The 26,731-nt window shown below is 44.8% G+C and overlaps 2 long non-coding RNA genes across 3 annotated transcripts; one reads left to right on the top strand and one right to left on the bottom strand.

Moving 5' to 3' along the window:
* The first annotated feature begins 4,545 nt into the window (after positions 1-4,545).
* LOC308468467 lies at positions 4,546-17,689 on the top strand. The gene is made up of 2 exons (XR_013981672.1): positions 4,546-7,558; positions 17,327-17,689. It is a non-coding gene; the product is annotated as an uncharacterized lncRNA (long non-coding RNA).
* On the bottom strand, positions 12,188-26,221 carry LOC308468460. 2 transcript variants are annotated; one of them, XR_013981663.1, is made up of 5 exons: positions 26,115-26,221; positions 18,923-24,813; positions 18,340-18,425; positions 13,461-13,593; positions 12,188-12,374 (listed from the first exon to the last, which is right to left on the bottom strand). It is a non-coding gene; the product is annotated as an uncharacterized lncRNA (long non-coding RNA). The 2 variants fall into 2 exon arrangements; XR_013981662.1 differs by having other exon boundaries at positions 18,340-24,813.
* Positions 26,222-26,731: the final 510 nt, after the last annotated feature.

The raw sequence follows: 26,731 nt of genomic DNA, 5'->3' as shown, positions 1-26,731 counted from the left end.
GAAGTGTCAGGTTGAGCAGCCAGCTGGCTCAGTACTTAGAAAAGTTTGCTTGAGGTAGAGTCAGCCTCATCCGGTTCATCCCAGTATGGTCTGGGGGATTGTGCAGGCTCTAAAGCTCTGCCTGAACCTGCTGGTACCAGCAGTTCAGATCTGCCTTTGGAAGATATTCAGTTCAGGGGTGACAAAAGGAAGGGATTAGCCCAGGAAGCTGTTCTATCCTGAGTCAGACTGCTGGTCCAGCTAGCTCAGGATTGTCTGAGGTTGAGGACAGAGGAAATGGTGATTCTTCCTGAAGTTGTTAGACTCCAGCTTCCATCAGCCCCAGCCACCATTGGCAATAGTCAACAATTATGGGAGTTGTGGCACAACAGCATCTGTAATCTACCCAGCCCTGCACCACACTGACAGGCAGCTGCTCCCCAGGTTTTCCAGCATGGATCCATCCCAGCACTAAATGGAGATGGGCCTAGGATAGGCTCTGAAAGGGCACTCCCTCCTGCCACCGGGAGGCAGCCATTCCTTCAGGCTGCCCCTATGGGAGAAAAGGGGAGCTAGCCTCGTTCCACCAGCTATGCCAAACGACCAGCTACATCAGGCACCACCTCCTACAGAACTGTTTAATTTTAGTTTGTTTGTTTGCTAATTTTCTTCAACTGAGGATCACAGGGCATTTTACAATCTAAAAACACAAAGATACATAACATAGTAACAAACAGGCGCGCGCACACACACACACACACACCCCACACACAGTCGAAAAGGTCATAGATTGTTTAATTCGCCAAAGGCCTGGAAGAAGAGGAATGTTTTTGCATGGCACCTAAAGATATGTTGTGAAGGTACTGGGCAGGCCTCCTTGGGAAGAGCATTCCACAGACAGGGAGCCACTGCAGAAAAGGCCCGTTCTCATGTTGCCACCCTCTGGACTTCTTGCAGAGGAGGCACACAAAGAAGGGCCTCAGAAGATGATTGCAGTCCAGGTCGGTTCATATGGGAAAAGGTGGGCTTGAGGTACTGTAGTCCTGAGCCATTTAAGGCTTTATAGGTCAAAACCAGCACTTTGAATTGGGCTTGGAAATTAATTTTCAGTCAGGCCAGGAATGGAATTATATGTTCAAATCATCTTGCTCTGGTTAACAACCTGGCTAGCAAATTCTGCACCAGCTGAAGTTCTTGAACCATCTTCAGTGGCAGCACAATGCATAACGTGTTGCAGTAATCTAACCTAGAGGTCACCAGAGCATAGGAAACAGAAATTAGGCTATCCCTGCCCAGATAGGGGCACAGCTTGGCCACCAGCCAAAGCTGATGGAAGCCACTCCATGCCACTGAGGTCAACTGAGTCTCAAGTGACAACAATGAATCCAGAAGGACCCTCAAGCTGCTTACCTGCTCCTTCAGAGGAAGTGTAACCCCATCAAAAACAGGCAACCTCCTGCCTGTTTGGAGGTTCTAGCAGGGGAGCACAGCTTTCGTATACCCTTGACCGAAGAACGGTACACTCCTTCTATCTGGGATGGTCGTCCTCTTCCACCGAGCGCACAGCTTCGAGAGGGACGCACATGGAGGAAGGGGACACCCGCCTAGCCAACCAGATCAGCCGAATCAACCCTGGCGATCAATGGGGTGACAGATGTCGCAACCAGATCACCCTCACTCCCAAAGAAACACCCCCTGAAAATGACCATCCAGGTATGTCATCTATAACTTGGACAACTGCTCCAATACCAGCTGGTCAATAGAATAACTATTATTATTATTATTATTATTATTATTATTATTATTATTACAAGGTGACATACATAGTTCTCCTCCTCCCTGTTTAGGTTAGCCTGGAAGACCCCTGGGTTACCTTGGGCCGGGGTGTGGCTTTGAACCCAGAGTGGCTGGGGAAACTCAGCCAGATGGGTGGGGTATAAATAAATTATTATTATTATTATTATTATTATTATTATTATTATTACTACTACCCTGGTCATCCAAGTCTGAGTCCCACACCTAACCACTACACCTAGAGCTTGCTTTCCCTCTCCTCCCTCCATGTCCCTTTTTCACTTGTGTGTCATGTCTTTTAGATTGTAAGCCCGCAGACAGGGAACTCTCTTGATTTAGTTGATTGTGCATAAGCTACTCCAGGAGCCTTTTTGGCTGAAGCACAGAGTGCAAATAAAATCAACAACAACAACTCATGGTAGTTGAGGGGCACTAGGACCTGGAACATTCATAAACTGAGTCCTTCAACAGCAGTAAAAGCAGAGATTCAGGAATCAGACCTGCTCCCTTGTCATTCCCAAAAAGGGCCCTCCAACCTGGATCCTGTACTGAATCAGCACTGTGGACAGCTCCCGTGTCTGACTCCCTCATTAGGCAACATGTGGAGGTGTTGTCTCAGCAAAGAACTGGAGCCACCTTGCCTTATAAAGGTAGGCAAGAAGTGCTTTGTTGCAAGATACTTGGGGGGGGCAGTCATGTGATTTAAATATATAGTGTGTATGCAGCCCAGGTTTCCATCAGATGGTCTTTACCTGCATGCCTGCTCAGCCACCTCTCTCTTCCACCTTCCCTAGGTCTGCTTATCAGCTCACCACCAGCCTCCTGCCTGCCTGGCCACAGAGTAAGCCATTCTCTGCTTACAGTAAGAGGAAAAGCTTCCCACAATCCTCTTGGAGAGAAGCAGGATTGCTTAGCTTGCTTGTCTAGTGGATTATTTTGTTGTTCGTTGGTTTGCAAACCACTTGGCAGAAAACAACATGCCAAATATTTCTTTCTTTTTAACACACACACATATCAAGCTGGGTTTACATAAAATGATACAGTTTAGGTGAACAGAGCACGCCATCATGCCTGGTGCCCATTGGGACTGGTAGGGCTGAAAGCCAGGAGCCCAACTGTAGGTGGTAGCAGAGCCAACCTCAGGCAAAGCCGACTATTTCTAGTTTTCTCCCCATCCTCCTCCTCTTCCCTGGTGAGTTCTACAAGGGACAACACTGAGACTATGGAGGGACCTGGCAGGCAGGGCCACCCCCTGGACTGGGCGCACATTGAAGCAGTGCCCCATTCATTCTAATGGACCAGATTCCACCAACTAAGGAAGCTTACAATCCACCACACCCATGGGAAAAAATTATTTGTAATCGCTAAAACAGCCCCTCTCCTTTCCCCTTTCCCACTACTTTCCCCTTTGGCTAAAACCCACCTGCCAAGCCTTAGAAAACCCACTTTAAAACCTTGATCTCACATGCTTTCCCTTTAAGAGCTGGGAAGGCAGCCCAGCCGAGCAGAAAATGGCAAGCAGTGTGTAAATAACGCCTTGAGATTCTCTCTCTTTTTCTTTTTCATATGGGTTTATTTTGTAAACCTGAACTTTACAAATGTCAGGGAATAAGCAAATGCGAGGCCAGGGAATAACTAAATCTCTATTAGAATTCCTTGCGATAACATCCCTTCATATTCTATCTCAGTCTCGGCATGTTACAGATAATCCTAGCTTAGGCAGAGGAGATCTCAGGTACCATTGAACGGGAGAGGTATTTAATTAGCTCTGTCATAAACAAACCTGCCACAATCCCACATGATGCAATGAGGGGAGGGGTGAGGAAACGGTAAAATTGGTGCAACTCAGGGATTGATTGACGTGGAGCCAAGAGACTAGTCCCTTGCATGATTATTTGTTGTTGGTTTATCTGCAGTTTTCATGTGACTCCACCTATTCACATCACCTATTCCAGAATGACTGGTTGATTGCATTTATATCTCACTTTTCTTCCAAGGAGTTCAAGGTGGCATACACAGTTCTCCTCCTGTCCATTTTATCCTCAAAACAACCCTGTGAAGCAGGTCAGGTTGAGAGTCTGTGAGTGGCCCAAGGTCACCCAGTGAGCTTCATAGCCGAGTGGGGATCTGTATTCTGTCAACCTCTTGTATGCCAGGAAATCGTACACCAGAAACCATGGCTAGGACTCCTCCAAGGAAGTGGCACTGAGTTTGGGATGGGCACCTGAGAAATTGCTCACAAACATGGAAGATTCAGGAAGAGGACTAGACAAATGGGGACAAAGCTAGAATGAGTTGGCTCTGCCTCTCGCTGGCTCTGGCACCACCTGCTGTTGGACTCTCTGCCTCTGATCCTACCATTCCCATTTGGCACCAGCCACCATAGCCACTGAGTTAAATGAGGTTTCCTCCCAATGCAAAGCACTGAAATCTTGTTCATTCTGCCTGCTGCTCCTTTTTATACATGCATGCATGAATCAAATATTTGTTCTATATTTATCGCATTTATATGCCACCTTTTTCTCCTCATTTAACCATCACAACAACCCTGTGAGGTAGGTCAGCCTGAGAGGCAGAGCCTGGCCCAAAGCTCTCTGACGCCACCTACTGCTGGGCATCCCGCCTTCAGCCCCAGCAGTTCCCATGGCTATTTTCCACCGCCACTGGGAGATACTGAATTAGATCAGGACAGGCTAAGGGTAGGACTAGGCGCTCAGCAGGAAACACACACAAAAAAATCCATCCCTGAGATACAGCAAGCATAGTTGCTGACCAGGGTTGTAAGCACTTTGTACACCACGGGAAGGCCTCCCCGCTCCCCAGGGTACAGTCCCTAAAAACCTTCTGCTCTTTGCGAATGTGCCCTTCCTTGTCACCCTCTTCAGAGCCTTGCACTGGAAAGGAAAGGGGGGGGGGTAAATTAAAGGTAAGAAAAACTTTTCTAGCCTTTGCTGCAATGCTCTGAGCCGTGCAAAAGCTGGGCTGGTTTTGCAGCAGACAATAGCCTTGGGCCTCAGCTGTCCCCCTGAGGTTCCTGATGCTTTGAACAAGGCAAGGCCTGGCTCTCCGCAGAGCCAGAATAATTTGTGGTTCCTTCAGACTCTTGGCAGTCTCCTTGGAGTTCTGGGGTCAGTGCAAATCTGGGAAGTAAACAAGGTGGGTGAGGGGCAAATACAGGGCAGCTTTTTTGCGGGGGGTGGGGGGAGTTAGACCTCTGGGTTTCTAACCAGATAGCACATTATGTATTGAAACAATGGATTAAAACATTAGTACCACCACCACCACCACCACCACTACTACTACTACACACAAACACCTTTTTAAAAGGCACTGGAAAATGCCAAACAAAAACTTTTAAGCCACAAGGGTCACTACGCAGGCAGAGCATACACACCCTCTAACATTTCTCTGATGAAAATAGGGACATCCAATTCCATAATGATAATTTTGCTATTTATACCCCTCACTTCTTACTGAGTTGCCCCAGCCACTTTGGGCAGCTTCCAACGTATATAAAAACATAATGAAACATTGAACATTTTTTAAAAAACAAAAAACCCTTCCCTATACAGGATTGCCTTCAGTCGGATCAGGGGTCAGATAACTCTATACCCTCCAACATTTCTCCAATGAAAATAGGGACATCCTAAGGAAAAGTGGGACATTCCATGATCAAATTAGGACAGCTTCTCTAAATCAGGGACACCCCTGGAGGGTCTAGCAGAGGTGGGCAGCCTCAGTTCCAGGGGCCAAATGCAACCTTTCAGGCATCTCTGTTTGGCCCTTTGGAATCTTCCTGAGTTACATTCCTCTGCCCACTCCAGCCACACACCCTTTCCCCAGATCATGATGGAAATGCAACAGCAGAGATCATGCCATGTGGAAGTGAAGGGTTAATTCTACTAGGGTTACAAGCAAGAAGCCAAAGGAAGACAAGTGGAGATTTTGCTGAGCAGCAAACAGCCTGCTGTTTGCTGAGGTAGCACCTGTCCTGATTGGCTGGGTAGTTCTGAGGGAGTTCTCCTGCCCTCTGTATGCTTGGATGAATGTCTCCCTTGTATGTACAAGGGCTGAACTGAGACAGAACCCCTCTGTTTTTTCTCCCCTCGAGTTATACGCTGCTTTTGTTCAGTTTCCTCAGTAAAGTGTTACCAGCATTTCTCTTCTAAGAGGCCATACCCCTTACTGGCTCTGCTTCATACCATCCTCAGGCATTTTTTGCCTGGGTGGGATGTGCCCTTCAACTCTGATCACACCTCTTGCTTTCCTGAAAGGAAAGAAGAGGCGTGATGTAGAAGCTAGCTTTCTGTATAAAGTTTGAACTTACATGTTGCTCTGCCCGATTTTGCCTCTGGCCCTGCCCACCATTGGCATGTGGCCCCCAGAAGGTCACCCAGGAGGGAAGGTGGCCCTCGGGCTGAAAAAAGCTTCTAGGATCTCAGTTGATGGCAGGTGAGGGAAAATTCCTGCTTGAGACTCTCAGTCAGTCGGAGTGGGATATATTGGATTGCATGCACCAGCGGTTTTGGCTGAATGTAAAGTTCCATCTGCATAGCTTATGAGGATGGGATACAGTTCAGTGGTGGTGAGGCTTTAATTAATTTAGTGGCACGTCTGTGCTGCCCAATAGCCAGTCTCCTCTGGGCGAGTTCATAAAACGGAGTTAAAATAAAATAAAACCCTGGAATGCAAGAATATACCTAATAAACCCTAACATAAAAATATAAAGCAAATTAAAACAGCGGCAGAATAAAGCCAACATTCTTGCAGATCTGTTGTCAACTAGAGATGTAGGGATCTGCGTCTGGGGATGCAGCTGCACCGCCCAGTTAAAGCACCTGTAAAGTACATGACTGCCCCCTACAAGGAATCCTAGGAACTGCAGTTTACCCCTCAAGGAGCTACAACGCCCAGCACCCTTAACTAACTACACTTCCCAAGATTCTTTTAACACACAATCCATTTAACACACATTGAAAGCATCTGGCTTGCCCCAAATAATCTTGGGAAATGTAGTCAATTAAGGGTGCTGGGAATTGTGAATGGGTGAAAGGCATAAACTACACTCCCCATGATTCTGGGGAGGGGCAGGGGACACACAAGCTTTCAGTGTGCATTAACTGTATAGTGTAGATGTGACTCAGGTCAGAAAATTTCTCCATCTAACTTACTATTTGGAGAGCCAGTGTGGTGCAGTGGTTATTGTGTTGGAGTAGGTCCAGGACATGGGAGAGAACAGAGTTTGAATCTCCACTTGGCCATGAAGCCCACTGGGTGACCTTGGGTCATAGTTACTGCCTCTCAGCCTAGCCCACCTCACAGGGTTGTCGTAGGGATTAAATGAGGAGGAGAAGAACCATGTGTGGCATTCATACAGAGCCCCCAGTTGTCTCACGGACTATTGACCCGTACACCACTAATCCGCTGCCACCAACCAGGTCCTCCCCAGTAAAATCACTTCAGCCTCAGTCAGGTTCTCAATTAATAAAGAAGAGTGTATTTTATTTCAGACACAAACTTTTCCAGCATTCGAAACATTGTTACTCTTTACTTTCTTAGTCTTATTTTCCTCTCTCTATCTCTTCCACCTCCCCTCACTCAAGAACCCACTGTCCTGTCTCTCTATTACCAACTGCCTAGCAACTGCTTCTCCAACCGCCTTTCCCAACCAGCCAACCCACTAAAACCAACCAACTACCCACCAACAGCTCCCAACAACAACTACTCAAACCTACTCAGACTACTCAAACCTGTGTATAAAAGAGCTAAGTCCTTTAATACACAGGTAGACTCCGCCTCCGGCTTTCCTATTGATCTATATTTTTAACCCTATCTCTCCCCCTGTTCAAACATTTTCTAAATGAAAGGGCAAACGCCACACCATGTAAGCCTCCTTGAGCTCCCTGGAGAAAAAGGTGGGATATAAATGCAGTTCACAAGTGTTGTCTAGTCTAGAGGCACAGCCTTTCCCAACCCAGAGGCCATACTTAGGAGAAACCTCCTGGGGACTCTTCAATTTGTTCAGCAGGAGACGTTCCAGCCAAAGTCAGAGGTTACTAAAAAACACCTGTCTATTCGGCATCCAGACAAGGAAGAGGCATCATCCAAGTTCAAGGACACATTCCAGCCAGGGTACAGCATTCAAGGAGGTTGTGACATTCAGTGAAGCTGAATGTTGGAAGATTCAGGGCAGATAAAAGGAGATACGATACAATGGCCATTTCCAAATATCTCAAGGGCTGTCACATGAAAGTTGGAGCAACCTTTTTTTCCTCCTGCCATGGAGGGGAGGATCCAAACCAACGGCATCAAGTTGCTAGAAAGGAGATTTCCACTAAACATCAGGAAGAACTTTATGCTGGTAAGAGCTGTTTGACAGTGGAAAGGACTCTCTCAGAAGGTGGTGGACTCTTCTTCCTTGGAGGTCTTTAAGTAGAGATTGGATAGCCATCTGTCATTGATGCTTTCGTTGACATTCCTGCATTGCAGGGGGTTGAACTAGATGACCCTCAGGGGTCCCTTTCAACTCTATAATTCTATAATTCTATGATTCCAAGTACTTCTGCACGCAGCACAGAGTTAAACTTTGGAACTTGCTATGGAGGCAACCAGCCCGGATAGCAAATCGGCAGCCAGTGCAGATCTCTCAGCCCAGGTGTCATATGTTGATAAGGCCTCACTCCTGTCAGCAATTGTGCTGCAGCGTTCTGCACTAACTGCAGCTTCCAGATAAAGTGTGAGGGAAGCCCCACATAAAGTGTGTTGCAGTAATCCAGTCTTGAACCATGCGTTAACTACTGTGGCCAGGCTTTCCCAGTCCAGATATGCAAAGCAAATTTCCATAAAGCAAAGTATTCTGGTGTGTTATTTCCACAACGTATTTTTAAGGATACTATATCCCAGGGTATTCATTTTTGCACCTTGCCAAAACTACATTGCAAAACTGGGGTTATGCTTCAGTTTGAGAATCGTTGTGGAAAAGTGCAATGAGATAAGCTGGTCTTTAAGTTATATTCTGGCTCCCTCCCTGATTTCCTACCTTCGGCATCCATATCTCCTAGATCTTTGTATGTTTGCTCTAAATATCATTGTTGGTTTTTCAACTTGGCAACTATGCTTTGCAGCTGAGGGTGTTTTTAACACGGGAGAACAGCCCAACCAATCAAGATGGAGATAAAAACAACAGCAGCAACCAAGTCTGATTAATCCAGCACTGGGATTTCTAGGCTTAATCACATTTGAAGCCAGAAAGGGCAGCTGTCGAGTCTGGAATCAGATCAAAGGTTCTTGGTGCCATTCAAATGAGAAGTGCCTTTTTCCTAACAACTGCATTTGACCTTAGCGTTTTGCTTTCATGGGAACCTTCCTCAAACAGGGAAACAGGAAGATGCCTTATACTGAGTCAGACCATTGGTCCATCTAGGTCATTGTTGTCTACACTGACTGGCAGAGGCTATCCAGAGTTTCAAGACAGGGGACATTCCCAGCTCTACCTGGAGATAGAACCTGAGCTCTTCTGGATGCCAAGCAGGCACTCTGCCATGGAGCTACAGCCAGTCCCCTAAAAATAAAGTAAGATGCTAGTCCTCATGGTTATGGGCTGAGTTAAACAGGAACAAAATACTCTGTCATACTGAGTCAGGGCAACAGTCCATCTGCACTCAGCCAACCACCATCCAGTCCAGATGGGGACCCTCCTCAGTCTCAGTGTTGCTCTTACAGAACGCAACAGGGAGAAGGATGGAGATAAAACTAATCGGCTCTGCCTGTCAGTGTCTCTGACGCCCCCTACTGTTGGGCTCCCTGCCTTCCGCCCCACCATTCCCAGCACTGGGAGAGATTCTGTGAACGAGATTACATTGGGATAGGCTAAGAGTAGGATTAGGGACGCAGGTGGCGCTATGGTCTAAACCACAGAGCCTAGGGCTTGCTGATCAGAAGGTCGGCAGTTTGAATCCCTGTGACAGGGTGAGCTCCCATTGTTTGGTCCCAGCTCCTGCCCACCTAGCAGTTTGAAAACACATCAAAGTTCAAGTAGATAAATAGATACCACTCCGGTGGGAAGGTAAACGGTGTTTCCGTGCGCTGCTCTGGTTTCGCCAGAAGCGGCTTAGTCATGCTGGCCACATGACCTGGAAGCTGTATGCCGGCTCCCTTGGCCAGTAAAGCAAGATGAGCGCTGCAACCCCAGAGTCGTTCGGGACTGGACCTAAGGTTGGGGTCCCTTTACCTTTACCTTTAAGAGTAGGATTAAGTGTGCAGCAGAAAACAGAATCCCACGTTACATGAAGCACACTGGATGTGGCCTTAGACCAGTCACTGCCTCTCATGCTAAGCTACCTCACAGGGTTGTTGTGGGGTTTTAAATGGTGAGGAGGATCATGAACACCACCTTGAGTGCCATGGAGAGAAGAGGTGGGATAAAAATGCAATCAATCAATCAATCAATCAATCAATCAAAACAAATCAAACCCTGAGATCTGGCGAGCACAACTGCTGACCAGGGTTGTAAGCATTTTGTACCTGATCCTGTTTGTTAGAACTGATGGGAATCCAGCTTCCTCTGGGTTGCCACAGGCTCCCCATCCCCGCCGTAAGACTTGTCCATTTCAGCTGAGTTTTAACAGCAGAAACTAAGGAAGCAGAAGATGGTTTTAATTTGTCAAGAGGATGCAGCCCTTTATATATGAATTTGCTATTTTTACAGCATTGTTTATCTGAAGCCTCAACCTGCCTCACACCCTCAGGACAGCAGCCGCCTCGAAAACTAGGCCCTGGATGTCAGATTAATTGAATTTTGTTAAATCGGATCAGTTTTCTAAACGGGATGCTGTAGGATTAATTAGGCAAACGAAGGGAGCTAAGTAAGTTTTAATTTGACTCGCCGACAAAACAATTGAACGATCAAATGCCAACGACAGAGCTAATGGGCACACAAGATTAATTAATCGGACTTGGCATTGTGAAAAGGGGACTCTGTACAGCCACACATTTTCTACAACATCAGTGGGCCGTGGTTGTATTTGTGGCAGGAGAAAGGCGTGTTGGCAGGGGTGCCTCACACCCAATGGGACTGGTAAGGTGGCAGACAGGAGGGCCATAAGTGGAAAGTGCCAGGCCCAGTGAAAGACAGAGCCATCCAATGGTTGGTTTTTTAAAAAGAAGGCATGCAGGTAGGGATTTGCTGAGGGCAGTGCTGCATTTGCCCTAATGGACTAATCTCCACAGGGTGTGTTGCAGAACTTTATGTTGGACTCCCATTATCCCTGATCACTGGCCATGCCAGCTGGGGCTAATGGGAGCCACAGTCCGGCAACATCTAGATGGCTGCAGGTTAAATAGATCTGTGTTCAAATCCTTGCATTTGTCATGGCATTTGTTTGGGTAACCTTTGCTTTGCACAAGACCCACTTGTAGGAAACACAAAATGCCCCCGTTCCTTTCTCCTCAAATTATACACTGTTTTTGTTGGGTTTCCTCAGTAGAGGGATATCAGGGTGCCTACTGTACAGAGGTAAAATGTGTGTGAGTTGCTGCACCCAATTTTACCCCTTCTCCCACTGGCACAAGATGCTCAGAAGATTGTCCAAAAGGGAATGAAACCCTCAGGCTAGAAAAATGTTCCCCACCAGCCCTGGAAGTCTGCTAGATTTAACCTCTGGCCCTCTTGCTGTGCCTTAAAGCAGCAACCTGTGATGCACAAAAATCCACCTGGATAAGTCTGTCCCATCCCGTCCCCCCCATTACTTTATCTAAGTGCTTTGACAAACAAAACCTGGCTAGGTTTAATCATTTTCAGAGTCTGGTTTAAAGGTGCAGGAGCAGAGCTGCTACAAGAAGTTGGCAACCCTAGCCGTTGCCTCCCTAGCTATACTCCAAGGGAAAATGAGTTTCCTTAAGGACTAAAGGCAGGTTCTAGAGAAAGAAAGTAGCTGGTTTCCGTTCTCCCCCCACCTCCTCCCCGCAATTGGGAATTGACTTGAGCCTTTAAAATCTGTAGGCTTTGAATCAACTTTAAAGCTGTTTTCTCCCCTCATTGCCTCTCTATGCTGTGGGGGAAATGTCCCTGTTGAGTTTCTACCTCTTGTGCAGCACTTAAAGGCATAGAATATGATTTAGGAAAGTAGGGACTGTATAGCATAGGCCCCTTGAGGCCATATTTGGTTTTGTTTTTTGTTTTTCCCCCTCCACAGAGCAGGAGATAAAACAACTGAATTTGTACTTTGACTACAAATATTTATAGTCATTCAGTTCTTAAGACTTTGAGTTTGTTTCAGAGTTTGTCAAGCTTAGATTAGACCCATGATTTCCTCTACGCTTGACTTATTCCAGAGACAACCCTATAGACATTTCCATGTGTGCACAGTTCATTCAGAGTTGTACTGCACTGTGGGTTTTGTAGTGATGCAGGGCATTCCTAAATATGTTTATTTGGCTGCTGTAAGGCTGCAGAATTAACTACATCCACCAGCAATGTGGCAAAACACATTCTTACAATAGATCTAGGTTGAAATTTATCAGACATTTTTTCTGGTGTGTGTGTGAAAATCTAATGATCTTCTTCTTCTTCTTCTTCTTCTTCTTCTTCTTCTTTTGCCTTCCTAGAAAAAGGAGGCCACTTTTTTGGATTGTCTCTGAATATTTTTCACCAACAACAAAAAAACAAAAACCCAAATCCTTGGGGGGGGGGGAAGCAGCTGCTTCATGGTAAGCCCATACTTCAGAAAATGCTGAAGAATTTCTCCCTCGCCTGGAGAAGCTCAGGGAAATGATACCAACCCTACTGCATGGCCAATTTTGTCTGCCGACAAATGTGGAATTTTAAGAGGTCATTTGAGCTTGGCACTTGTTTACAGCCATAAAATGGCCTGCTATTGCACTGCATCATGGATTCTGAGTCTTAATGCTCAGAGAGCCATATATATTAGTTTATTTACCAAAATTTATATACCGCTTGATTGTAAAAATAAATATCCAAAACCTCAAAGCAATTTACAAAAAGATAAAGCAAGAAAAAATTACAGCCATACTTTAAAACATAGAAAAGTTAAAATACTAAAACAGATTAAAATTACCTCAATTTCCTAAGCATCTGGGCAGGCTTGTCTAAGCAAGAATGCTTTTAGCAGGCACCGAAAAGAGGGCAGTGACAACACCTGCTTGATCTCAATAGGCAGGGAGTTCCAAAGTGTAGGCATCACTACACTAAATGATCAAGTTCTTACAAATGTGGGGTGGGTGTATGTGGCCAGTTCAGTAGTGCCAATTCTACCAATTGAAGCAGCTTAGTGGGCCCATGTTGGGTAAGGAGATTTGGTAGGTAAGCTGGTCTCAAGCTGTTAAGGACACCTTGTTAAGGACATAAGTTAATAGCAACACCTTGAACTTGGTCAGGGAGCAAATGGGCAACCAGGTGTTAGATGCTGGCAGTGTTGGGATTCTTTTAGTGATTTAGTTGAAGAATAAAATAATAATTCCCTGGATGCCTAGATCCAGATGTGGGGCAAGTACTATTTGGTGAGAAATTTAAAATCACAAAACATGCAGCAAAGTAAAGCATGGCTGTAGTTAGACCTTTAAATATCCCCTTCTTAAGTTTCTTCCAAAGTTCCCCACTTCCCCTTTGCATATGTTTGGTAAGTCTAGTAAGAGATCGTATGTTTGTAAGTTTAAAATGGTTTACTTACAAATATTTCAAAGCTCAGGTTCATGTGCTTTTCCATACAGCAGGAAGGGAAAAAAGGCAGTACAACTTAGGAAACATTTACCAGTTTTCGAATCTATCTTCTTATGAAGGGCTGCATCTCACCGGCAAAGTATCTGCAATGCATGTAGAAGGTTCAGTAACTTTTCCTTATTGGGTGGGAAAGGAATTCATAGAATCACATAATTGTAGAGTTGGAAGGGATCCTTAAGGGTCATCTAGTCCAACCCCTGCAGTGCAGGAATCCAACCTCTGATTAAAATTGTCCAAGGAAGGAGAGTCTACCACCTTCTGAGGAAGTCCGTTCCACTGTCGAGCAGCTCTTACTCTCATAAAGGTCTTCCTGATGTTCAGCCAGAATCTCCTTCCTTGTCATTTGAAATACCACTGGTTAGGGTCCTGCCCTCTGGAACAGCAGAAAACAAGCTTGTTCTATCTTCCATGTGACAACCATCCCTTTAGGTACAGTCATACCTCGGGTTACAGACACTTCAGGTTGTGTTTTTTCGGGTTGTGGACCGCCGAAACCCGGAAGCACCAGAATGGGTTACTTCTGGGTTTCGACAGTCGCGCATGTGCAGAAGTGTTAAATTGCGCTTTGCGCATGCCCAGATGTGCCAAATCGCAACCCACAAGTGCGCAGACACACCGCTGCGGGTTGTGGACACTGCGGGGTGCAAACGTGCATCCCGCACAGATCACGTTCGCAACCCAAGTGTCCACTGTATTTGAAGACGACTATCATATAACCTCTCAGTCTCCTCTTATCGGGGTTTAGCATACCCACCTCCCTCAACCGTTCCTCATAAGGCCTGGTTTCCAGACCCTTGAGCATCTTGGTCACCTTCCAGAGGAAGTCAAGCATTCCAAAATCTTCCACAGTTCAAACTATAGTCTGTCAGGCCACAGTCAATAGAAGCGATAAAAGTTGTTTAGATTGAACATCTTTGTTTGGCCCATGGCACAATGATGATAAAAACAGTTGCTCCAGCTCCTAGATCACTTTGGTCACCCTTTTCTGAACTTTCTCCAGTCGTACAGCATGGCAGGATGGGAATTCTCCAGAGGTGTGTGTGTGTGTGTGTGTGTGTGTGTGTGTGTAGGATTGTTATGTTTGAAGAACAGAAAAAGTAGTCTTCTTTTTGTTGTCGGATGCTTATTTAAATGCACGGAGAGCCTGCCGCTGTTTGTTCCCTTCCCTAATCCCATCTCGGATGCCACCAGGAGGATGTTCAAAGGACGCACTCAGAATTGCAAAGGATGCGCTCTTTGGGAAGGGAGAATTAAAGTAGGGAAGAAAGCTGAACATCCCCTAGGGATCGGTTTGTGCCCTCAGGTGCTGTACTAATATTGAGGGGAGTGTTGAGGGGAGAAGGAAGATTGATAGTATGTGGAGCAGGGTGGGTGGGGAGACGAGGCTTATCCTGCCCAATATGCTGTTGATGGAAGAACAAGGACTGTGCCCTGCAGCTGTGGTTTTAAAATTAAATTACAGAAGAAAAGCAACTTAGAGCAGATGAATACCTGGTGGGACAGAGGGAGGGAGAGCCTGTGAGTGAGGATCCTGTCAGTGGCTGTCAGTCTCTCTGGGTCTCAAGGAACACACACCCCATTTTAACAAGCTAGTCACTGGCTTATAGAATTGTAGAGTTTGAAGGGAACCCCAAGGGTCATCCAGCCCAACCCCCTCTGCAATGCAGGAATCACAGCTAAAGAAGCTGCTGCCAGTAGGTGTACACAACGCTGAGCTAGATGTAGCAGTGTTCTGACTCAGTACAAGGCAGCTTCCTATCTTCCCATGAATGGGCTGCAACTCACTGGTAGAGCACCTGCAGTGTATAACTCACTGGTAGAGCACTGGTAGAGCACCTGCAGGTTTAATCCCCAGTAGCATCTCCAGCTTGGACAAAAAGCTCTGCCTGAAAACCCTGGAGAGCTGCTGCCAGTCAGTGTCAACAGTACTGAGCTAGATGGGCCATCAGTCTGACTCAGTCTATTATTATTATTATTATTATTATTATTATTATTATTATTATTATTTCATAAAATTGATATACCACCTGATTGTAATATAAAAAGAAACCTCAAAGCAGTTGACACACAAAAAAAGAATACAGTAAAACAATAAAAATTATCAGTTGGGGGAAAGCTATTTAAAACCTGCGGGGGGGGGGGATTAAAATAAGCTAAAACCACATTGAAACACATGTCAGAATTCTGTAGGTTTGAATAGGTTTGCCCGAACAAAAAATATTTATATCAGGCAGCAAAGGTACCCCCCTGGGGTCAATAGGCAGGGAGTTTCAAAGTGTCACACTAAAAGATGAATAGGTGTGTGTGTGTCCTTATGTTTCGATCAGCGAAATATCACTTGGGAACCAAATATCTGTGGGTCCCAATAAGGGCTGGATGAGGTGTTAAAACTGAGGAATCCCGAGCGATTGGCTAGGTAGCTTGAGGGGGGGATCTTTGCCACCTCCCCAAAGCAGTCATTTATTCATGCTGAAGGATTCCGCGCGCGCCCCCCCCCCCAACTTGCTCCTTCAAAAGCCAGGCTTACGCTCTTCGCTGGCTGAGGCTCCAGGCTTTGAACTGAGCGGGGGGGGGGGGGGGAGAGAGAGAGAGAGAGAGAGAGAGAGAGAGAGAGATAAGATGAGAGAAAGGAGGGATTTCGTGCTCTTCCACACCCCTCGCCTCCTCGTGCCTCCGTCACTTGCATTGTCAAGTCTGATCAGAAGGAGGATCAGTCGTCCCCGACTCTTCCTCTCTCTCCAGATTTAATTAACGGTCCTTTCATCTCTACCCTGAAGGAATCTGCTATCTTCTGTCTCCTTAATTAACGTTCATTAAGCAAATCAGAAGAACGTTTTCTCCTCACAGCCTGGAAGGTTCTTAGACCGCTTGCCAGGCACCATGTTTGCATGCCCCCCCCCCAAAGGGAGGAGAAGGCACGGTGAGGTCATGAGAGGGGGCGCAAGATGGAAGTGGGAGACCCTATGCGGAACCTGAATTTGTTCCTTTGTCTCAGCTGCTGAAGCCCTATTAACTATTATTATTAAAGATAATGGGACTAATGTGGCTTGCAGATAAAAACACAAAACACAGATAAAATACAAAGAACTAAAAACAAATAAAAGATAACCGTGAAGAATATAATTGAAGCAATATAAAAAATAAACCTATTGAAATACAAATATAGACAGCGCAGCACTACTAAAAGCCCTTTCCTTCAAAAGTCAGCCAGTTCCCATAGGCCTGTTGGAACAAGAGAGTCTTCACCTGCTGGCAGAGGGACAACAAAGGAGGGAGCCAGTCTGGCCTCACTAGGAAGGGAATTCCAGTCTGGGGGCAGCCACCGAGAAGGCCCTGTCGTGCATCCCCATCAAGCCTGCCTGTGAGGGTGGCGGGACTGAGAGTAGCGCCTCCCTTGAAGATCTTAGAGTCAGGGCAGGTTAGTATGGGAGAATGCGGTCCTTCAGATAGCCTGGGCCTAAGCTATATAGAGATGTATAGGTCATAACTAGGGTCACTAAGAACAATATGGGTGCCCACCATGACCTGTATGAGAAGGAAAGACAAGCCCTGCTGGATCAAGCCAAATGTCTGTCATGGTGCAGCATGCTGTTCTCACAGTGGCCAACCAGAGGCCAGGGCTCAGGAGAGGTGTGTGCATCTTACCACTGCCTGGGATCAAAATGGGGGCAGGGGGCCAAAAGAGGGGAGCCAGAAATTTCCTGGGACCTCAGAAGACCTTTGCAGATATTATGTGAAGACTAGCTTTTACATTTTGTGTAAGCCTATATAAAACACTACGACATTTCTTCCCCCACCCACTTCCTGTCCTGCCAGCATGGCCCTGCCGACTTCTCCCAGGCAATCCAGAGAGGCGGCACTGAAATCCCAGTGAAAGATAGTATGAGTGGGCAAGGCAAGAAGGCGGGCTTGCCTTGCCTCCCCTGCGGGAGACATGCTCCACCTACTGAAGGGACTGCAGCGGGGGTTGGTCCCGACCTGACAACAGCCTGACTTCAAGCAGAAGAGGGCAAAGCAGCTCATGGTCACCATTATCATCATGAACAGATGAAGAACTGACTACATCTGGTAAAATCATCTTTTCCAAACAACTGTCCCAAGAATCAGGAGATGGTTAACATTTGCATTGATTCAAATTATAATTGTAAAAGTATAATAAAAGCAAACAAACAACACGTATTTCATAGTGCTCTGCTTTATCAATTCTAGGAATAGAAGACTGGGTAATGATTCGTCTGTGCATTTTAATTTGGGGGTTTTCTGACAAAAGGTGTTGTCGATTTGGAATTATTGGTTAACCTGGGAAACAGCTCAGATATGAGGAACAAGGAATTGCAAAGTCTTTTTACTGCTGAGCACAACTTAAGTTATTTCAGCCAGCTGCCAACAAGCTGCATAGTTTGCAGGGGAGCTCTTGCTGGATTGTTGGTGTTTTGATCAAGCAAGCACATTCAGTGCTGCAATTTTTACTTGCATTTATAATATTGCTTACAAATAAAACTGAATGACAGAAAGAATGGTGAAGCCTGGAGAACATTTTTAAGGTTGAGTGAAGGAAGATCAGTTATAGCATGCCGTATTTTACTGCAGAGGAAAGGAGCAGCTTTAGATATACTCCCATCCCAACAGCGTCATTGCAAAAACTTCCCCTTTAGTTTTTTCCTCGTATAAATAAAATGCCGTTGGAAACAGTGGATGAAAAAACCTCTCATGATTTTCCACTCCTGGTTTAGGAACAAATTGTTAGGTAGTTGGCTCTTTTAAAATTAGAAGTATTAAACATATTTGAATTTACACAGGAAATCTTCCACTACTGTACCCTTACATACTGTACATACAAATGCATGTGGAAGATGAGAGGCATAATCATAATGTAGGCATTGGCATTGGATATATCAGAACTAAGTTTCCATCTCTAAAGGAAATAGACACATCCCTTTGCCTAAAATATTCCCAAAAGCAGAGCCATAACTACAAGGGGGCTAGTCAGGTTTCTTGCCCCAGGTGAAGCTTCCAGAGAGGTTCCATTGAAGCTCCAGGTCTCTCTCTCTCTCTCTCTCTCTCTCTCTCTCTCTCTCTGTGTGTGTGTGTGTGTGTGTACAAATGCACATTGGAGGGGTGCCAACCTGGGTCTTTGACCTAGGCAAAATAAAGCCTAGTTTTGACCGTACCAAAAAAACCCCACAACCAAGTTTTCCCAGAAAGCATACTGAAATGTCAAAGCACCAATGGAGAGTTGCATGTAAGAGAGTGGCTTCTCTGTAGTCAACAGAAACAAGACAGTCAAGATTAGCTCTCCTGCGTCAGCACTGCATCTGCACCGGTATCTGTTGAAAGCTGGGATTCTAATGAGAAGTGGCAGAAACTTTCCTACAGGATCCCAGAACATGAAAAAGCCGCAGCAAATGTTACCTAGTTTGGCGAGAACTAGGAAGGTGCCTGCTCTCTGGGACAGGAGCTGATGTCATCTTAGAAGCGCCGATCAAAGCTGAAGCTTTGAAGTGATACAACGTTTTAAAGGGCATCATCAATGTTGTAAACTTCTTGGAAGAATGTGGTCTAGCATTTACTGGTTCATTCCATCAAATTGGTGATTCATCCAATGGAAACTTTTAAAAACTTGTGGAACTGTTCTCCAGGTGGGGCCCCATCCTTCAGAAACATGTGCTAAGTGTAGAGGAGTCACAGAAAAGGAGTGAGAGGCTTCAAGTTCATTATTTGTCCCCTGACTCACAAAATGTATTTATTGCAGAATGCTCAAATCATGTGAAACAACACATTTTGCTTGAGTGACAATCTGTAAAGTACTTTGCAGTAATAGTAAATCCACATCAGATTCTTTCCGTATTGAACAAACAACATTTATTTTGAGATGTGTACTTTTAAAAGAAACACAAAATGAGATTCAAGAAAGATTTCTCAAGTTTGCAGATAGTAGCAGTGAAAGAAGGAATCAAATTGCTCAGTTGTGCAGGGATGTGAATAGTTTTATTAGTTATTATCTTTCCTTCCTCATGTTTGTGAGTTCAGTAGAGTGCATCCCTTTGCAGCTTAAAAGAGAAACTTAGGCTAGTTTTAGCTTTTTAAATTTAAGTAATCCAGGATGTTTCAAGGCAGTTTGGATTCTCCAGGTATTTCCCCCTTTAAAACAACAATTACAGTAACAGTCTGTAAACAGTAAAAATAACATTTACTCACTCAGAGTTTCTGTTGCAGAATGACAAATACAGCGACTTTGTTCAGGCAGGCTTAAAATTGTAATTCAGTTACAAAGTCATGCTTTAGTGTAGTTTAAGATGGTGTCTGAGCAGACATTCTCACATTTCTGGCTTGATAATGAAGATGAAGAGTAAGAGAAGAAAGAAGATGTGCCCAAGCAAGTGGGACAATATATGTGTCTTGGGCACAGTGGGAGTGTCTCTCACAGGATTTTCTCTAGGAAACTTACAGGATAACTATGAGAGCTTCAGTTCCCAACATGCGCCAAATCGTTGGTTTGACTGCATTTTAAATATCCCACAAGTTGATAACTGATACACTGAAAGAACATGCTATTCCTCTCAGTGACCATATTGCTCAAGATTTCGATAATGGGGCAAATAGGGCCAGAAAACACAACAGTGCACATGCAAAAATGGAAAAGAAAAAAGCTCAACAGCCATTTTTTCACCTTGTGGGAGTCACACACTCAACACATGTTGAAATGATGGTGCTGAATGCATACCTGAGGCAATCACTTTTTCAAAACTATTAAAACTGTGCAACACCACTTCCATTCCTAAGCAGTGGGAATTAATACAAAACGGTATTGGTTGTTCTCTTTGTGGTATAATAAAACTCCAAAAGTCCGAAACAAGATGGCCAGATTGTACTGGATGTGTAAAACCTTTTGCAGCTCACTTGCCTGGCATTAAATTAGCACTGGAAGACCTCCTAGAACCAAATTTGACAGCCAAAACAAGCCATGAAGTCCACAGAGTTTTATTATATGTGACATCTTTTGTCTGTATGTTGATGTCAGCTGTGTGGTACAAAATATTAGCTGGCATAGATATTTGCAACAAGGTCATTCAGGCTAGAGATGCCACACTGGATGTTGAAGTAGCAAATGTAGAAATTCTCCTCACAGAGCTGACAAAACTTGGAAGCAACTGAAAATGCAAGTGGAATGAAGCCAGATCGGTTGTGTCAAACCTAAATATAGAAATAAAACTCTTCTCGTAGATGTAATGGAGTTCAGTGCAAGAGGACAAGGTCACATGATGACAGCACACCTGATGCTAACTTGGAAGAAATGAATGGCACGGATTATACTCCAGAAGAGGCCTACTTCAGAAAGTGTATGTTTTACGTTTTGGTAAACAATGGTCTAGCAGAATGCGATGCTGTTAAACAGTTGGCAGGGGGGAAAATTGATTTCGTCTGGAAATATCTCACCATGTCTGAAAGTGATGTGGGGGGGGGGGAGCTTTGTCTTTATCAGAGTGATATCCCGCTGACCTTAATGCTAATGATTTTGGAAAATAAATGCAACATTTATTCTCAGTACATAAACAAATTTTGTAAATGCACAGTTAAAGCCAATAGAACTTGGTGACCTGTTTCCAAATATTTGTGCTAGCTTAAAATGTAAAGGTACCCCTGACCATTAGTCCAGTCACGGTTGACTCTGGGGTTGTGCGCCCGTCTTGCTCTATAGGCCAAAGGAAGTCAGTGTTTGTCCACAGACCGCTTCTGGGTCATGTGGCCAGCATGACTAAGCCGCTTCTGGCGAATGAGAGCAGCGCATGGAAATGCCGTTTACCTTCCCACTGGAACAGTACCTATTTATCTACTTGCACTTTGACGTGCTTTTGAACTGTTAGGTGGGCAGGAGCTGGGACCGAACAACAGGAGCTCTCACCCCGTCTTGGGGATTCGAACTGCCGACCTGATCGGCAAGCCCTAGGCTCTGTGCTTTAGACCACAGTGCCACCTGCATCCCTTTGTGCTAGCTTAAGAATACTATTAATTATTCCAGCAACAGTTGCTTCTGGCAGAGGTGGATTTAAGGCAGTATAACTGGTCCCCCCCCCCCCCCAGAGCTCTGTGCCAAGAGGGCGTCTTCCCAGCTCCTTCCCAAAGCCTTATTATTATTATTAAAGATTTTCTTGGTTTACAAAATTATATGCTTTGTCTCTTTTTACAGGTTGTACAGTCTTTCTTACAAATCAGTTACATTAGTTGTGAGACATTAGTGTTGAGTACAGTATAAGGTTGGGGAAGAAGAGGGGGGAGAGGAGGGGTGGGGTGGTGAGGCTTATATTCTTTTGTATAGTGTACGTGCGGGATTTTGTGTCATTGTCAACTGGGTAGGTTCTCTTTCTGTGTATTCATTGCATTTCCTTGGTTGTGAGAGGTATTGGAGGTTAGGGTGTGGTTGGTTGTCTGCAGTGGGGTTTGTTTGCATTTGTGAGGGGGGGGAGGGCTTGTTGAGTCAGGCAAGCCAGATTGATTTGTATGCTGTCAGTGGACTCTTCTTGTTGTCTTGTTGGGCTGTGTATATGATAAAGGGGGACCATACTGGGTTCTCTAAGCCTATTTAGTGCTTGCCCAGCATTGATAAGGAGCTGGGAGGGCTCTGGAACCCTGCCAGAGCCTCACACCTCCTTCCCCAAGCCCAGTGCCTCATTTAGCCAGCTTTGGGAAGGCAGCTTTGGGCCGGGAGTGGGGGAGGGCATTGTTTAGGCTAGAGACAAGTTTGGGGTAAATTCATTCATCCCTGTCATAGGTGATCTTGAAACCAACCTAGAAAGAAGAGCAACAATATATAGGAGTGTATACCTTTTGCTGCCCATCTGTCAGGCTTCCACAGGTGCACCTGGTCCAGTCCTGTCTCTACCTAGCTACAGGATATCCATCTTAACTAGCAGGTAAGTCTACTCCACAACTGCTGATGGGAGCATCTCAAAACAGCCAGAAGCAGGCATTACTCAGGGAAGAATGAAGTAGATACACTCTTAGCACCAGCAGGAGATCCTGAATGTTCACTTACAGAACATACATTTTCGCTTGCATTAGCCGTTCCAAGCGGTTTTAAGGATCCACAAGAAAAAAATTAGCAGGGTAAAAAAAAATGTTCTTAAATAAATCATGAAGGAGGGAGCTCTCTGTTTCATTCCCACAAGCCAGCCAGGTTATTGTCTTCCCATCCCCAGCCTTGGGGTCAGCTCTCTGTCTCCCCGCTCACTACCTGATATGCTGTGGGAGTTTCAAATCAGCTCGGAGCCTGAATGCCACACTGCAGCAAATGGTAAATAAATAAATAAAAGGAAATTTAGTGCCAGCATCAAACAACAAAAGACACAAGGGGAAAGCTACCTCAAAAAGATTGCAGGGAAGTGATCCACTTGATAAAGAGGTATAATAAAGATCAGGGAGCACATTCATGGAGATCACATGCTCTCCAACATTTCTCCAGTGAAAATAGGGGCATGGCCACTGGTCCCATCACCTCCTGGCAAATAGAAGGGGCAGAAATGGAGGCAGTGGGAGATTTTACAGTCACAAAATTAAAAGACGCCTTCTTCTTGGGAGAAAAGCGATGACAAACCTAGACAGCATCTTAAAAAGCAGAGACATCACCTCGCCGACAAAGGTCCATATAGTTAAAGCTATGGTTTTCCCAGTAGTGATCTATGGGAGTTGGACCATAAAGAAGGCTGGTCGCCAAAGAACCAATGCTTTTGAATTATGGTGCTGGAGGAGACTCCTGAGAGTCCCGTGGACTGCAAGAAGATCAAACCTATCCATTCTTAAGGAAATCAGCCCTGAGTGCTCACTGGAAAGACAAATCCTGAAGCTGAGGCTCCAATACTTTGGCCACCTCATGAGAAGAGAAGACTCCCTGGAAAAGACCCTGATGTTGGGAAAGATGGAGGGCACAAGGAGAAGGGGATGACAGAGGACTAGATGGTTGGATAGTGTTCTCAAGGCTACCAACATGAGTTTAACCAAACTGTGGGAGGCAGTGGAAGACAGGAGTGCCTGGCGTGCTCTGATCCATGGGGTCACGGAGAGTCGGACACGACTAAACAACAAGGAAAAAATGATACATTTTGGGATCAAATCAGAAACCGGGATGGCTTCTGTAAATCCAGGACTGTCCCTGGAAAATAGCGACACTTGGAGGGTCTGAGACCAGGGGGAGCAAGGTGGGGTAGGTGGTTGCAGGTAGGTAGTGTTAGTGAGCAATGCAAGCAGGGGCAAAAGGCCCTGGTATTTAAAAAACAAACAAACCCATAAAGAGTTATATGAGCTCTCCTCTGGCACAGAGAAGGAATGCTCAGTCTAAAAATAAATAACAAGATGTTGTATGTGGGCTGTGGCAGTCAGATGTCTGTTGGTTCCCCTTCAACACATCCGGGCAAATCTGTTTTTTGTATCTTCCACGTCTGCGTTGCTCCTGTTGATTAAAATGTGGTAAAAAATCTCCATTCCTGTTCTCTTCCAACACCATGTCCAGCTGGGTAGCAAACTCTGCTGGAAACGCTGAGTACTTTATTACTATATCTTTTCAAAGCTGAGCTCCACAAGGCCCCAGGCCAGCCATGAAACCTCTTTGATACAACTGCAAATTCACTTTAAAAAATAAAATAAAATGTAAGTACGGATGCAATGAATATCCTGGATGTTTGTTTCCCAAAAGCAAAAGGTTTTTTTTTTTAAATTGCATATTTATAATTGAGGATAAGCACCCCAAGTAAAGCAATATCACAGGTCTGTCTGTGGGGGGGGGGAGAGAGAGAGAGAGTAGGTGAAATGGTAGGTTTTGCAATCCTGCTTTATTTTATTTTATTTTATTTTTACTTCCATTTATGAATTGCTTCCAATAAAAATATCTCGAAGCGATTTAACAATAAGAACATCAACCAAGAGGGCAGCAGCAGCAGTTTCATATATGAAGCAATCCTCAGTCTAATACAGATACAGACCAGGATAAAAAATAAATACATCTCCACTGAAAAGTCTTGGTTTAAAAAGGAATGTCTTCAATACGCACCGAAAGGACAATCATCTGACTTACTATTATTTCGACTACTATTTTTATTATTACTATTATTACTATCACCATCATTGTCAATCTTTATTCTAGAAATGGTGTCTGTCTGATATATTCAAGAATGAACAGGATTTAGCGCTTAATATTGGGGCCATGAACTGGCCAGGACCTGGGGCAAATCTAGGGTTGCCATATTCTGAAGAACAAAAAAGAGGACACATTTGTCAACTTCTACTTTTAACTATGGATCTCTAAGACAAGTCTCATTTTACATACCCGTGAAAAAAATGGCAACCCCAAAATAGGCAAGGCAGCTGATAGTCTGGTGGCATAGAGCAGGGTTAGGCAATGTGGTGCCCCTGGCCAGATGGACTCCAACTCCCCATACCCCTGACCACTGGCTATGGCTGGGGTTGATAAGAGCTGGAAGATATCACATTGGGCTGTCCCTGGCATAGAAGGACACATTAGTGGTAGAGATGTAGTAGTATATTGTTTTATGGACTCAAAGACCCATTAGAGAAGGCTTCCTCAACCTCGGCCCGCCAGATGTTTTGAGACTACAATTCCCATCATCCCTGACCACTGGTCCTGCTAGCTAGGAATCATGGGAGTTGTAGGCCAAAAACATCTGGAGGGCCGAGGTTGAGGAAGTCTGCATTACAGCATGATGCCAATAACACCAAGGTTGCAGGTTTGATCCCCATATGAGACAGCTGCATATTCCTACACTGCAGGGGGTTGGATGAGCCTTTCAAACTCTACGATTCTATGATTCTATACTATTTCTACAGCTGGGTCTCTATCTCCAGCATCCGTAGGCCACCCACTCAGCATGAAAGGGGAGCTTTTTTCCACTGAGAAGATGTCTTCTCACCCTTTGTATTGACTTGGAGCCATTCAGAGTGAAAAGAAATGTGTCAACCACTGGGGATCCCTTAGAAGTCCATTTGATCCCTTGAAATAAGGCCTGAGGGAAGGACACAGAGGAGAAATTGTTTTGATTGCCCCAAAGCTAAGCATTTAGGAACATTGACAAGACAAGGACCTTCAGTTTCCATGGAACGAGGTACAACTTCTGATAGGTACAAAGGAACTTCAAGGGAAACAAAAGCTAAGAAGATATTGGAGCACTCCAGATCATTTGCTCCTGAATGTGCATAGAAAATAGTAGGTCTAGCTGAAAGGCAACATGTGGAGATCTGCATTGATCATTGCAATGCATTCATAATCATTATTATTATACTTCAGGTTTAATAAAGTAACCAGCAAATCAACAGATGGATAGAGCAATGTATTAAAAAAATACTTAGGTATTATTCTTCAGAAATGTAGTACAGCATAGAGTACAGCCCTAACCCAACTCTCTTATATGAAAGAGATGTATATGTAATATATGTATTTTTTCATGTAATTTTTGAATAGTGACACTGCTTAAAACTAAACATCAGATATAAGCAGGTGGTCTGATATTGACAAATTCTGATTGAGTGAGAATCGCCAAATATCACCTATAAATCTGTCTAAAGTAGAGTGCTCCTCCATCCCTACTTCTGAGTATACATTGCCACCCCAAAACCCTTCAACACCAATTGAAACAAATTCCCTCTTGAAGAATTTTTTTTTAAACCTGGGCAATGCCAACTGCATACATTATGCAAATAGAGTAATTTTGCACAATTTCCCACAATCTGCACATTTTTAGATTGAATGATTTATTCTATTTTGCTAATCACAAGGAGGAACAAGCACTTATTGCTAGGAATCAGACAGAGATTCCTCTGGGGTCTGCACCTTTTCAAACAGGGTGTCCCAGTCTTAAGGACTAGAAACTCACTTTTATTGTTGTTGTTACTGTGGTGTTTGACTGTTGATTTGAAAATGTCTGTACAGGGGGAGAGAAAGGGTTAATATGTAGACCAATAGGAAAGCCAGAGGCGGAGCCAACCTGTTTATAAAAGGGCTTAGCCCAAGGTTTGGGTGTGGGTAGTTGGTTGGTTTTAGTGGGTTGGTTGGTTGGTTGGTTGGTTGGTTGGTTGGGAAAGGCAGTTGGAAAAGCAGTTGGCAGACAGTTGGAATTAGAGAGACAGTTAGTGCAGTTGGTTCTTGTGTGAGGGGAGGTAGAAGAGATAGAGACAGGATAAAAATAAGACTAAGAAGGTAAAGCGTAACAACATTTT

The sequence above is a fragment of the Podarcis pityusensis genome (genome assembly GCF_964106645.2).
Source record: "Podarcis pityusensis genome assembly, chromosome: Z".
Lineage (NCBI taxonomy): Eukaryota > Metazoa > Chordata > Lepidosauria > Squamata > Lacertidae > Podarcis > Podarcis pityusensis.
This window is presented reverse-complemented; position numbering and strand designations above follow the sequence as displayed.